The sequence below is a fragment of the Podarcis tiliguerta genome, assembly GCF_965153285.1.
Source record: "Podarcis tiliguerta genome assembly, chromosome: 3".
NCBI classification, from domain to species: domain Eukaryota; kingdom Metazoa; phylum Chordata; class Lepidosauria; order Squamata; family Lacertidae; genus Podarcis; species Podarcis tiliguerta.
Window position 1 is genome coordinate 15,943,630 of NC_139536.1, and position 14,477 is coordinate 15,958,106.

Here is a 14,477-nt window from a genome sequence, read left to right on the forward strand (position 1 = left end):
ACTGTGTATTGACGGTTTCCCATAGGAATGCATTGGCGGTTTTAAAAAAAAGCGCAAGACGTTTCGTCTTGCGAAGCAAGGCCATAGGGAAATCTGTCTTGCGAAGCAACTCAGAAAACGAAAAACTCTTTCGTCTTGCGAGGTTTTCGTCTTCCGAGGCATTCGTCTTGCGAGGTACCACTGTATATGGAGGATATATATCAGTATAAAGAGGCAGCTAAGTTTCTGTACTTCTTCCTAGTTTGCCTATTTGATTCATAGCCAAATAGTTAAACATAGTGAGAAGTCCTGCAAGATCTCTGCCCCATAGGAGAGAACTTGTGCTGTGTGTGTGCAGCAATTGAGAAGTATATTCTCAGCACAAAATGGATTATAACAATTACAGCAGAAAGCATTTTACATTGACATGGGGATGGTGCAGTGTGTACAGACTGGGGTTTGGTAGAAAATGCATGTTTTTTTGGGGGGGGGGGGTTGTTTAACTAATAACCCAGAATGCAATGAAACCCATACCTCCTCCATTGAAAAATCCTCTTAACATGTGCCCTTCTTTCTCACCTTTCTTATATCATCCAAAACCGGTTTGAAATCCATATAGTGATATCAGTTTCATAATCTCTCTGACCTGGCAACATATCGCGAATCATGATGTGTGTGCTATGAAAGGATCACAATGTGGGGGGAAGCGTGAAGCCAACCAATGCTTCTACTACATAGCTCCATAATTATTTCAGACATCCTGATATATTGGTATATCACAACGTTTAGCTGGTGCTGTATCGCAATGTTTAAAACCAGATATCGCCCAACCCTAGTGCCAAGTCATAATAATAATAATAATAATAATAATAATAATAATAATAATAATTTATTTATACCCCGCCCACCTGGCTGAGTTTTCCCAGCCACTCTGGGTGGCTCCCAATCGAGTGTTAAAAACAATACAACACTAAATATTAAAAACTTCCCTAAACAGGACTGCCTTCAGATGTCTTTTAAAGATAAGATAGCTGTTTATTTCCTTGACATCTGACGGGAGGGCATTCCACAGGGTGGGCGCCACTACTGAGAAGGCCGCTGTCTGGTTCCCTGTAAACTCACTTCTCACAATGAGGGAACTGCCAGAAGGCCCTCAGAGCTGGACCTCAGTGTCTGGGCTGAACGATGTGGGTGGAGACGCTCCTTCAGGTATACTGGACCAAGGCCATTTAGGGCTTTAAAGGTCAGCATCAACACTTTGAATTGTGCTCGGAAACGTACTGGGAGCCAATGTAGGTCTTTCAAGACCGGTGTTATATGGTCTCGGCAGCCATTCCCAGTCACCAGTCTTGCTGCCACATTCTGGATTAATTGCAGTTTCCGAGTCACCTTCAAAGGGAGCCCCACGTAGAGCGCATTGCAGTAGTCGAAGCGGGAGATAACTAGAGCATGCACCACTCTGGCGAGACAGACTGCGGGCAGGTAGGGTCTGAGCCTGCGTACCAGATGGAGGTGGTAGACAGCTGCCCTGGACACAGAATTGACCTGAGCGTCTATGGACAGCTGTGAGTCCAAAATGACCCCCAGTTTGCACACCTGGTCCTTCAGGGGCACAGTTACCCCATTCAGGACCAGGGAGTCCCCCACCCCCACCCGCCCCCTGTCCCCCCAAAACAGTACTTCTGTCTTGTCAGGATCCATCCTCCAATTGCTGCCAGGCACTCACACAGGACCTTTACCGCCTTCACCGGTTCTGATTTAAAAGAGAGGTAGAGCTGGGTATTATCATGATGGGGGGGGGGCGTTCCACAGGGACGGTGCTACCGCAGAGAAGGCCCTCTGCCCGGTTCCCTGTAACTTCACTTCTCGCAGTGAGGGAACCGCCAGAAGGCCCTCAGCGCTGGACCTCACTGTCATCTTACCTCCCCACAAATGTTGTACAAACAAAGACAAATGCTCGATAAACAGGTAATCTGGAAGCAACTCAGGCTTTCTTTCTTTGTTTGTTTGTTTGTTTGTTTGTTTCATCCATATCCCCTCTTTTCTTCCATCATGGACCTCAAGGTAGCACACCCAGGTGGCCTTTCATGTAGGCTCTTAACAAATCCACACCTGGTTAGCTTCTACAGTGGTACCTTGCAAGACGAATGCTTCGCAAGACGAAAGAGTTTTTCATTTTCTGAGTTGCTTCGCAAGACGGATTTCCCTATGGGCTTGCTTCGCAAGACGAAAACGTCTTGTGCCTTTTTTTTAAAACCGCCAGTGCATTCCTATGGGAAACCATCAATGCACAGTGGTGCTTCGCAAGACGAAAAAATTCACAAGACGAAAAAACTCGCAGAATGAATTAATTTTGTCTTGCGAGGCACCACTTCAGCAAGGGGGCAGCCTCATGTCCCCTCAGGCCCTGACCCAGAGCACTATTTAAGACATCTCTCGATCCCAAAAGCAGTAGCCCTAGACGCTGGCACATTTAGAAACACCAGCATACTGGGAGATTAACTAGACCAGATTATATAACAGGACAGGGGAGAAGCTCGATTTAGGATCTTGACCTCAGTTATACGATACCCTTCCTTCAGAACAACTTCCTGGGTAATCTTTTAGACCTTGAGAGTGTTACCCTCAGTCACCTGACACTGTCACTTTGAGAACACTTGTAATCAATGGGAACAGGGCAGATATAGTACAGACAATGTAGACTTCAAAGGAGATACAGCTGCTTTATGAAATAAGCCCCAAGCGCCAAATGATGCGTAAGAGGAGCCACAAAATGATTAATGGATACAAATGGGAGAGGCTCTAGAAAATTAATTGTAGAATTAAGGCCAGAATATGTTTCGTGATTAATGACTTCGGGTTTGTGAAGCACGTTGCATGGAGAAAACACTGTAGAAATTGCCACAGCTGCCGGATTGCAGTTATTACCGGGGTTGAGAGTCATACTGGCCTGCAATTCAAAGTGCCGCTTCCTGCTAGTTTTGCAGCAACCACCACAACCCAAAATGGGCCAGATTGGGAGCCACGCCTGAGACTTCCATTCTTGTCCCTCTGTATTCATTTAAGAACAAATGGAAATTGAACCAAATGGGCCACATTTGTGGGGCTTTCATGGAGCCCCTACTTTCAGATGGAATTCAGCTAGCACCCTCAGCTTGTGGAATTACAGTTGATTTTGTTGGTTGCTCTTATGCAACAAACCTTCTTTGCCCTCCCAAAACTGGACTTTTGCAATAAGGAAAGTGACAGGAAAATTCACTGGAAAATGTGGGTAAAATAGACCCTGAAGAGTATGCCACAACTGCAGTTAGAATTTTGTTAGCTAAGAATTGGAAATCACAAGAAGTCCCAACAGTGGAGGAATGGCAAATGAAGATGATGGACTTTTCGGAGCTAGCCAACCTGACCGGAAGAGTCCGCGACCAGAAGGAGGAGGAGTACCAGGAGGAATGCATGAAATTCAAAGACTATTTAGTTAAATATGTTAAGATAACTTAATTGGAAAAACTTGCAAATATCAGATAGGCTTAGGATTTAAATATGTGATGTTAGAGAATAATATGTTTAAAGTCAAAATGAAAACAAAGAAAGATGTTAAGTGATTAAGTTAATTTTATGAGAAAATTGGCTTGGGAAAACTGTTACAATGATATACACTGAAATTCAGCCAGGGGGATTTGAGGAAGTCACTTAACAATGTTACTAAGATTGGATCAAGTACAGTTAAGATGTTTGTTTGTTTGTTTGTTTGTTTGTTTACATTTTTTTGGAAAACCAATAAAAAATTTCGAGAGGGGGGAAAAAAAGAAAGACCCTGGAGAGGCACTGTCAGTCATTGTAGAGAACAATGCACAAGATGGACCAATGGTCAGCCTGAATATCAGCCTGAATAGCTCAGTTGGTTAGAGCATGGTGCTGGTAATGCTAAGGTTGCAGGTTCAATATTGCCCCATATGAGGGATTGCATGGGGGTTGGGCTAGATGATCTTGGGGGTCCCTTCCAACTCTACAATTCCATGATTCTATAATTTGATTTTTCAACTCCATATAAGGTGGCTTCCTTTTTTTATGTCTAACCTCCCTGCATACCAATCAGAATGAATGCTCAATAAATTGCTGACACTGTCTAACCTCCCTGGTAAATGAATCAGGACGAATGCTTGATAAACAGGTCATCTGGAAGCAGCGTTGGTTCAATTTCCCATTCATCCCAAAACGAATGCACGCTCCATGGGCTCACAAGCCTAGAAGCCAGCACAGACTAGTGTTTTCTCACACAGCCTGTTATAGGAGGAGATGGCAGTGAGAACCATCACTCAGAAAGACAAAAATCGGAGGGTGCTATTTCATCACCATACGCAGCAATTGCTACAATCCCCCTTTGAAAATATCACCCTCACCTTCAAGCCTTTCTCTCTCACACACAAACCACTTCCTCACTTCCCCTAACAAATCGGCATTCTGCAGGTGCTACCTGTAGAAGTGTTACCAAGGTGTTGATGAGCTGTTGAAGGAAGGTGGGGACTCTGCTATCAATTCCCCCACAACAGTTCCAATCCGTTGAGCAAGGAGGAGGAAGGTGGCCCCTGGATTGACTCAGGTTTCATAGAATCATAGAGTTGGAAGAGACCACAAGGGCCATCGAGTCCAACCCCCTGCCAAGCAGGAAACACCATCAGAGCACTCCTGACATATGGTTGTCAAGCCTCTGCTTAAAGACCTCCAAAGAAGGAGACTCCACCACACTCCTTGGCAGCAAATTCCATTGTCAAACAGCTCTTACTGTCAGGAAGTTCTTCCTAATGTTTAGGTGGAATCTTCTTCTTGTAGTTTGGATCCATTGCTCCGTGTCCGCTTCTCTGGAGCAGCAGAAAACAACCTTTCTCCCTCCTCTATGTGACATCCTTTTATATATTTGAACATGGCTATCATATCCCCCCTTAACCTCCTCTTCTCCAGGCTAAACATGCCCAGCTCCCTTAGCCGTTCCTCATAAGGCATCGTTTCCAGGCCTTTGACCATTTTGGTTGCCCTCCTCTGGACACGTTCCAGTTTGTCAGTGTCCTTCTTGAACTGTGGTGCCCAGAACTGGACACAGTACTCCAGGTGAGGTCTGACCAGAGCAGAATACAGTGGCACTATTACTTCCCTTGATCTAGATGCTATACTCCTATTGATGCAGCCCAGAATTGTATTGGCTTTTTTAGCTGCTGCGGCACACTGTTGGCTCATGTCATGTGGTCAACCAAGACTCCTAGATCCTTTTCACATGTACTGCTCCAGAAAAGCGGAGCAGGTTTATCAACATGGTCAGTGGTTTGTTCAGCTGGAACTTTGGAGGTATGCATTTGGGAAAAGATTATGATCATTATCAATTAATCACTGTCCTTGACTGTACTGTATGGCATTTTAATACATAAAAGAATCTGGGCTGTGAATTACACACTATCCCTTTTAAGCACATTCAAAGCATATTCTTTCCCTCAAGGAATTCTGGGAACTGTAGTTTACCCCCCTAGAGTTACAATTCACAGCAACCCTTAACAAACTACAGTGCCCAGAATTCTTTGATGAGGAGAATGTGCTTTGAAGGCATGGTTTGTACACAGCAAGGAATTAAGAAACACACAGAATTAAATGCTTCCGATGTGGTAATTACAGAGTGCATACTTTGCTTGCAGAAAATCCATGGTCTCTCCAGTAGTAAACTAGGCAAGACCTCTGACTGAGATCTCGGACAGTTGCCATCAGTCAAGGATAGATGGAACAATAGTATGTCTCAGTATAAGGTGGCATAAAATGTTCATACATCAAGATAACTTTAAGATGCTTCTAGAACCATGAATGTGTGTGGTTGAAGTGATTGTTGTCTTTAAGATCTGTGCCAGTTTATTCTGCATGTGACCTTCTCTGTCAGATTAAGACAAATATACCTTTGTAACCTCAAAATCCCCTCTCTACGACTGGCAAAAGCAGAACAAAATGTACAGAGAAAGCTGAGCTATGTTTCATTTGCCCAAAGCATGCACATCACAGAAACCAGCCATTTTTGGTATACAACTTATATACCAGACTGGCGTAAAATTGTTTGATTTTATTCTGTTGTGCTTTGTTTGCTTTTGCCCTGTGTGAGGAAAGTAAGGCAGGCGGGCTTTTTTTTTTAATAAATAGGCCACTGTTCCCAATGTAGTGCACACAACTGAATTAGCTGTCACAACTCCGGCTGATTAAAATCAGCTCTCATATATCCAGATCCTTGTAAGTATTGACTTTTCCATTGATTTGTGTCTGTGCTAAGAATAAAGCTCTGGTACCAATCTGTAGAAATGCTCAATCTCCTGTGTTGGGAATCTGTTTATACATTCAGCAGGATCAAGTGAGAAAACAGATTTTCTTGGACTCCTCCACTTCAGGCAGTTGGGAAGTTGCAAGTTTGAATGCTCGTGTCAAGATGCTGGACTAGATAGGATCTTGGCCTGAATTTGATATAAAAGTATAGCATGTACTCAGACTGTATGTTTCAGTGGTCTCTGCTTTACTTGACAGTGACTGGCAGTACAGTGGTACCTTGGGTTACAGACACTTCAGGTTACAGACACTTCAGGTTATAGACTCCGCTAACCCAGAAACAGTACCTTGGGTTAAGAACTTTGCTTCAGGATGAGAACAGAAATCATGCAGTGGCAGCACAGCGGCAGCAGGAGGCCCCATTCGCTAAAGTGGTGCTTCAGGTTAAGAACAGTTTCAGGTTAAGAACGGACCTCTGGAACGAATTAAGTACTTAACCCGAGGTACCACTGTATGTAGAAAAGAATAAGCTTGCAAGGTAAAAAGCTGGTACATTCGATCCATGGGACAATCTGTACAGCGGTTGTGGAGCCAAGGACTGAAATCTCATTAAGTGTGACTTCTAAACAGGTGGACATGAACAGTTGTATGTCTTATCACTAAGAAGGAAGGCAACTGCTCGGCCTTGGATACAAGCTTATTGAGTCCCAGGCTTCAATTTAGCAGGACCCTGAGATGATACAGCAAAAGGGCACACTTGAAGTATGCTTGTCATGAGATGCGGAGAAAAAATTACGTGACTCAAGTTTCACTCCATTTGTTTTTGCAGAATCCGCTGGTGCTTTTTGTGTGTTTCAGTAACAGCAAACGACATCGAGCTTTTGCGCTCTGAAAGGCAACTGTGACTTAGGTGCATAGCACAGGGCGTGACTACCATAATAGCGTGGAACACTGTACATTATAAAGCCACATTTCTCAAATTGGCCGGAGGGAAGTCTAAGCATAGGGACAGACAAGGATGGCTATTACATGTAGCTGAATTTATACATGGCTCTACAATGAAGATCATGGCCACTGGGCCCATCACCTTCTGGCAAATAGAAGGGGAAGAAATGGAGGCAGTGAGAGGTTTTACTTTCTTGGGCTCCATGATCACTGCAGATGGTGACAGCAGTCACGAAATTAAAAGACGCCTCCTTCTTGGGAGAAAAGCAATGACAAACCTAGACAGCATCTTAAAAAGCAGAGACATCACCTTGCCAACAAAGGTCCGTATAGTTAAAGCTGTGGTTTTCCCAGTAGTGATGTATGGAAGTGAGAGCTGGACCATAAAGAAGGCTGATCGAAGAATTGATGCTTTTGAATTATGGTGTTGGAGGAGACTCTTGAGAGTCCCATGGACTGCAAGAAGATCAAACCTCTCCATTCTTAAGGAAATCAGCCCTGAGTGCTCACTGGAAGGACAGATCCTGAAGCTGAGGCTCCAATATTTTGGCCACCTCATCAGAAGAGAAGACTCCCTGGGAAAGACCCTGATGTTGGGAAAGATGGAGGGCACAAGGAGAAGGGGACAACAGAGGGTGAGATGGTTGGATAGTGTTCTCGAAGCTACCAGCATGAGTTTGACCAAACTGCGGGAGGCAGTGGAAGACAGGAGTGCCTGGTGTGCTCTGGTCCATAGGGTCACGAAGAGTCGGACACGACTAAATGACTAAACAACAGCATACAAGGGATACCCACTATGTCTACTCAGTCCTGCTGTCTAGACTCTATACTAAATTATAGGTTCACAGCCCAAGGGCCTGACTGAGTGAGCAAGCTGCTCTAATGTCCCCAGTGGTGCTTTGCAGACAAAGCTAAGCTTCTAGACCGCTATTGGGCTAGCTGCAGTGATGTCACAGAGGAGCCTGGACCTGGGAAGTGAAATAGGAGGATAAACTGAGAGGGAATGCCTTGGCATTGGAATTTCAAGTCCACCGGCTAATTTTAGTGGCAATAAACCCCTTCACCTTTGCCTGTATGATGTAGGCTTCCAGAGGACACCTCAGTGGTGCAAATCAACTGAAGGGAGTATACGGTGCCCAGAATGCGACCTCATAATGCACCCTGCCAGACAAATTCCAGTAATGTATATAGGAGTGACAGAGGTTCCTCAAATGCTCTGAGAGGGGCCAGGGCAGGCTATGAAGCTTTCAAAGTGGGTATCGCCTCTCCATTTCACAGCTTCTCATTCCCTCCCCTCCCCACTAATCCCAGAAGTGCTTACATTGGATGCCCCGGGATAGCCCCCCTTGTGAACCTGGCTAGGTTGCTTGAATCCTGGGGGTGGGGAGATAGGGGGACCAGTAATGAAATCCACACGTTCTTCCCCGATTCCTCCTTACTTTTTATCAAATCACCCACCCACCCCCTGAACCCTCCTTAAAGTAGCTAAGGGACAGAAGCTTCCAAAGAACAGCATACAAACCCCGTCTCTCCTGTCATGAAAGGAATCGGAATGAATATTGTTCGCTGTGAACTGTTTCTGAAATCTTTTCTTGACAGAACAATACATGAGTTGAGTGGGAAGAAGACTCATGGCGGCATGAGACACCCACCGCAGGTAGCTTATTTTGGATGTCATGGATTATCGGCAAATGACTGGTTATTTAAGTTATTGTTATTTTAATTTTCTTTCCAGGGTCAGGGGAGAGAGTTGCTTGTGGGGTTTTCTGCCTCAAATTCCAAAATACCTTTATCAACTCTCGGTACTATGCGTCTTGATTTGGTGTGTTCTTTCGCCATTTACTCATCTGTAGCCCTCGGGGAGAAAATGTCTTGCACAGGCCCTAACCATAACCAAATTTACATGTGTGTGTGTTTGTGTGTGTGTAAAGTCATTTGCCCACATTCTTCTCTCCCTACCTTGTCTGCCCCTCCATCCCTGTGTTGTTTCTGCACTATGTCACATCCACAGCATACATTTAAAGGACATTTATATCACTTTAACAGTTAGGGCTTCTGCCCAAAGAATCATGGGAACTGTAGTTTACCCCTCACAGAGCTATAATTCCCAGCACACTTAACAGACTACATTCCCCAGGATTCTTTGAGGGAAGCCATGGGCTTTAAATGTAATGCTGTGGATGTGACCTTAGAGACTATAAGCTCCGTGGCAGCTGGGCCCTATCTGTTTAACTCCATGTTGCCATGCCAACTGAGGCCCAGCATGAGCACCAAGCCCCCAAGGGGCAACTGTCGAAGCTCAAAAGGACCGCAGGGACCACTGGCATTGACACTTGTTTTGGGTTCCCTACATCAGGTAGCTGGGAGTTGCCATTTTAATTTCTGCATTGCTTTGTGGACATTGTGGAAATGAGAATGGTGGCTCCTGAATCAAAGTGTCACCGCCACCACTGCCTATAGGAGGCCCACTGATATGTGAGGCAGCCCATCAGTAGTAACAGTAGTTGTCGTTGTCATAGTAAATAAGTAGTTCATCAGATCCAAATATTGAGTTTACCTTGGTGTGGTTTTATTTATTTAGTTTACCTAGGGTTGCCATATTTCAAAAAGTGAAAATCTGGACACAAAAGTTGTTGAGAGCGCTCTCTTTTTTTGGCAAATTTTGGGGCTTTTTTTTTTTTTTTTTGCTTTTTTTTTTGAAATCCGCCAAAATCTACACTTCCGATATGGGTTGCCATACATCCAGATTTTCCCAGACACTGTTTCTGATGGCCGAATCCAAGCTACCGGTATGTCCAGGAAATTCCAGACGTGTGGCAGCCCTAGTTTACCGGCCTTTATCTGTAGATCTCAGGGAAGTTCACAACATTACTAGGAGCCACCACAAACAGTCCAAGTGAGACCTCTCCTCTCTTCCAATGCACCTGAAATATACTCAGAGTCGCAAAGTGATTTCATGCTCTTTATTCAGCTCATAGTGGTGAGGAGGAATGAATGAAAGTCCCCTCAAAGTATCTGCCTTATATACATTATTTACACAATGGGCTGCACATGATTGGCTAATTCCGGAATTCTACTGTAAGCCAATCAGGTTGTGGATTCACTTCTATCTGGAGTATGATTGGGTGGTTCCTGCCAACCAATCATACTGCTGCATTGTTCTAGGACCAATCAGACTGCTGCATTCTGAATCCTATTGTTCTAGGACCAATCAGACTGCTGCAGTTTGGATCCTATTCAACTCAGTACATAACAGCACCCTTTATCAAAACAGAGACATTTACTGACAAGTGTCCAAGTCGTGGGACAGCTTTGGGGCCCAAATGCAAGGGAAACCCCAACAAAAGACCTAACTGGGACAAATTCAGCAAAATCTCTACAAAATCTCTAAGAAAGGAAAAGAGCAGCTGAAATCCCTCCCTCACCCACCCAAAGGGAGGGAGAACTTCAGGCTACAGAGATAGCACCTGTTAACTAACACACCATGCTCAATACATTGACACCCATAAATGCCATGCGCGTCTCCTCCAAGTACAATTAGGTGTGGGAAATTAAGCTTCCCACTCACCCCCAGCCGCCCCAGAACAAACAGAGCCTAGTTTAAACATTTCAGTTTTGATGCTAGAGGAATTATCTTTGGAAATAGTCCATCAGACAGACAGACAGACGGACAGACAGACACCAGTTCTTTCCCCACCCCAAGTGCATTGAGCAGTGTAGCTGCCCCTTCTAGGCTGTATCCCCGCAACCAAAATATAAAATAAAATAATGTAGCAGTGCTCTTGGTAATAAGTAACAGGGAAATGTTCTGATTGGTGATCTGGTGTAAGCTTGGGGGAATGTATCCCAGTGGGAGACCTTGTCAAGTCTGTACGTCTCTGATACCCTTCATTAGTGTCCTCGAAGGGGAGCCAGCCTCATGCCAATGGAATTCACAGTGACACTGAGACTCTGTGACAGCGCGCATATGGAAATCCAGAGGGAAAGAGGCCAGTTGGGTTCATAAGGCGGTGTTTTTCCAGGGTAGACCCTTGAAAGAATGGAGCCATATTTACCGCAAGCCTTCAGGCCAAGATGTCAGGAAAGCAGGGGGTGGTTGCAGAAGTGGCCTTGTTGGGGAAAATAATAATTTAATAAACCTGCATTTTGATCATTCCGTTTTCTTTTGAGTCCGTGGCCTAGCTGAACTGAAAGGGCCTGTACCTGCCGTTTTACAGCACAGAAGTAGCTGCTTTTAGGTACTGTGCATAGTGAATGTCTATTCCAGAATGCTGAAAAGAATAATCCGTTAGACTCTGTGAGGTTACCATTGCATGCATGAAAAGAAAATCAGCTAGGCAAGGCAATTGTGATTCATCTTGAATTGTTTTGTAGACTGATGAAATAGGACATTAGAAGGCATTTAATGAGCATTTGAGGGTTAACAGCAATAGATTTTGCTAAGTGTTAAATCAATCAATCAATCAATCTCCTTTATTGGCATAGTAAGAGTATACGTCGTATACATGGATTGGAACACAGATAACAAAACATAGAAGGAGGTAAGACTGTCCAGACGTCGGGAGATACAAAGGTGATTCTTACGATCTATGGAGGACGTAATTTCATGGCGTCACTCAAAAATAGTGCCACATTCTCCACAATGTCATCCTTACCATTATTCAACAGGTAGGTCACCCTGGAAGAATCAGTGCGATAGATCCCCTCCTCCTTCAATAAGGTTGGCCCAAATACTTAAAATACCGTATTTTTCGCTCTATAACACGCACCCGACCATAACACGCACATAGTTTTTAGAGGAGGAAAACAAGAAAAAAAATATTCTAAGCGAAACAGTGGATGTATGATTTTTGTGGTTCATGCTGTGGCCACAGACATGTGATCCGACGGTGAGTTTGGGGTAGCCTAATGCAAAAATCCTGAGGATCCATGTGGATCCACGCTTTGTAACCACGTTTTTGCACCACTGCGGCCCCAAGCAACAGTGGGTGTATGATCTTTTGGTGCAAGCTGTAGCCATGGACATGCTATGTGATCTGATGGTGAATTTGGAGTGACCCAGTGCAAAAATCCTGAGGATCCATGTGGATCCGTGCTTTGTAACCAGGCTCTCTGTCCCTCTCTTCTCCCCACTCAGTGGCTCTTCTCCCGCTTTGCTGTTTCAAAGCGAGCAAAGCGAGTCACGGAGGAGGGAAGGAAGGGGAACCATGGATCATCTGCTCACGACTGCAGCAGATCCCCCCGCCATACGTAGGCATTCGCTCCATAACACGCACAGACATTTCCCCTTACTTTCTAGGAGGAAAAAAGTGAGTGTTATGGAGCAAAAAATATGGTATATACAATGGTGCCTCGCAAGACAAAATTAATTCGTTCTGCGAGTCTCTTCGTCTAGCGGTTTTTTCGTCTTGCGAAGCAACCCTATTAGTGGCTTAGTGGATTAGCGCTGTTAGCGGTTTAACGGCTATTAGTGGCTATTAAGGGCTTAAGGGATTAGCGGATTAGCTGCTAAAAGGCTATTAGCAGCTTAGTGCCTTAGAAAAAGGTGGTGGGGAGCGAAAAAAAATCGCAAGAATCACAAGACATTTTCGTCTTGCGAAGCAAGCCCATAGGGAAATTCGTCCTGCGAAGCGCATTGAAAAACGGAAAACCCTTTCGTCTAGCGGGTTTTCCGTCTTGCGAGGCATTCGTCTTGCGGGGTACCACTGTATTTGCATTAAATGAGCAGTGAAATAAAACGTGGTGGATTCGACCTGTTTTGTGCCATCTTAAATCAAGGATGGGAAATCTGTGGCCCTCCAGATGTTGCTAGATGACAACATTCATCCTTCTTGATCACTGATCGTGCTGACGGGAATTGGGAGTCCAACAGCATCTGGAGGGCACCATCTCACCCACCCCATATTAAATCAAACTTTACATTTTTACATTTCATCCAAGCAAAGTCATCATAACAAGGAGAGGTCTTCTGCCTAGCTTTGGTGGAGAAACCCTTTTGCTTAAATCTGAGATTGCTGAGATTTTCAAAGCAGAAGCCAATGATCAGTGATCATTTTCTCTTGTTTTCATGCAGCTGTCTCCCAGGAATGCAATCTTTTACAGTGGAATTTGGCATCCCTGAGATCCAGAAGAGAGGAAACCAGCAAGTATTTCTGCCAGATGCGCTGGAATGCACAGGGGGTGGGGGAGAAACTAGGTCTGTTTAAACAGAATTTTAGATCTGTATCACTTAAACATGGAACTGGATTCTTAAATCATTATTGCAAGATTAAACGGTCAATGCAAAAGCAAACCGAAGACCAGCCCAGACATGATGGGGTCATCATTCAAATCACCCCTATAAAGTGTGGTATCTTAGAATAAAAACACAAAGAGGAGGTGCTGAACCCTCTCCCTTTGGATCATAGCAGTTGGTTGCTCCAGCAAATTTACTTTATTCCTGGCACTAGTACTAGAAGTGACCTGAAAACATAATAAAACAGCCTACCCAGGGCTTGTAAAGACATTAGTCTTTTGAGGCCTGGGAACAGCTTGTCTGAGGCCTGGGGTAGGAGTCTTGTTAGAATAAAATTAAAAACACAAACAAAAAAGCAGCTGGCCCCTGGAAGGGGCCCCTGACCAGCTTAGCTCCATTGAGGCCTAAGGCAAGTGTGACTTACTGCCTCCCCTTCTCATGGACCAATTTGCAAATACTTGTATACATTCCCACAGTGGACTTCCGGTTCCTAGAACTCCGGGAGGTAATGGAGTGCAAACCGAGTGGTGTGGACACCAACACAGTACAAATACATCCCATCAAGGACCGCCCAATAGTGCAGATGGGAAACCATTGAGATAACAGTTCAATTCTCATGCATGGGCAAAGGCAAGCTCAGGAAAACGACCCGTGTGCCTATTAGCTCTCTGATGTGTACACAGTCTAAACGTGGATGATGTTGTTGTGTTTCTCCATTAGTTGTGCACTGAGAACAAAAATGTCAAGTAAGAAATGGGCGTTCCACATTGTGCTTCACAATTCAAATCAAAAAGTGGCACGTGCTGAGACAAGGCCTACTGCAGAGACTGGGGAGTTCAGCTGTTTGTCAGGGACCAAAAATGTCAATACTTCCTGTTTAAGGGAGCCCGAAGGTTCCTAAAATCCTACAGCTGAGGTGCATTTCGCAAGGGAAAGCAAAAATGCAGGTACAGTGGTACCTTGGGTTAAGTACTTAATTCGTTCCGAAGGTCCATTCTTAACCTGAAACTGTTCTTAACCTGAAGCACCA

General features: G+C 44.6%; 1 long non-coding RNA gene across 1 annotated transcript in view; it reads left to right on the forward strand.

The window, feature by feature from the left end:
• LOC310674092 overlaps positions 1–14,477 on the forward strand; it is a 36,233-nt gene that overhangs the window by 21,033 nt on the left and 723 nt on the right. The window contains exons 2-3 of the long non-coding RNA XR_014509396.1: positions 11,704–11,880; positions 13,286–14,402. This is a non-coding gene — a long non-coding RNA (uncharacterized lncRNA). The remainder of the gene's footprint in view (positions 1–11,703; positions 11,881–13,285; positions 14,403–14,477) is intronic.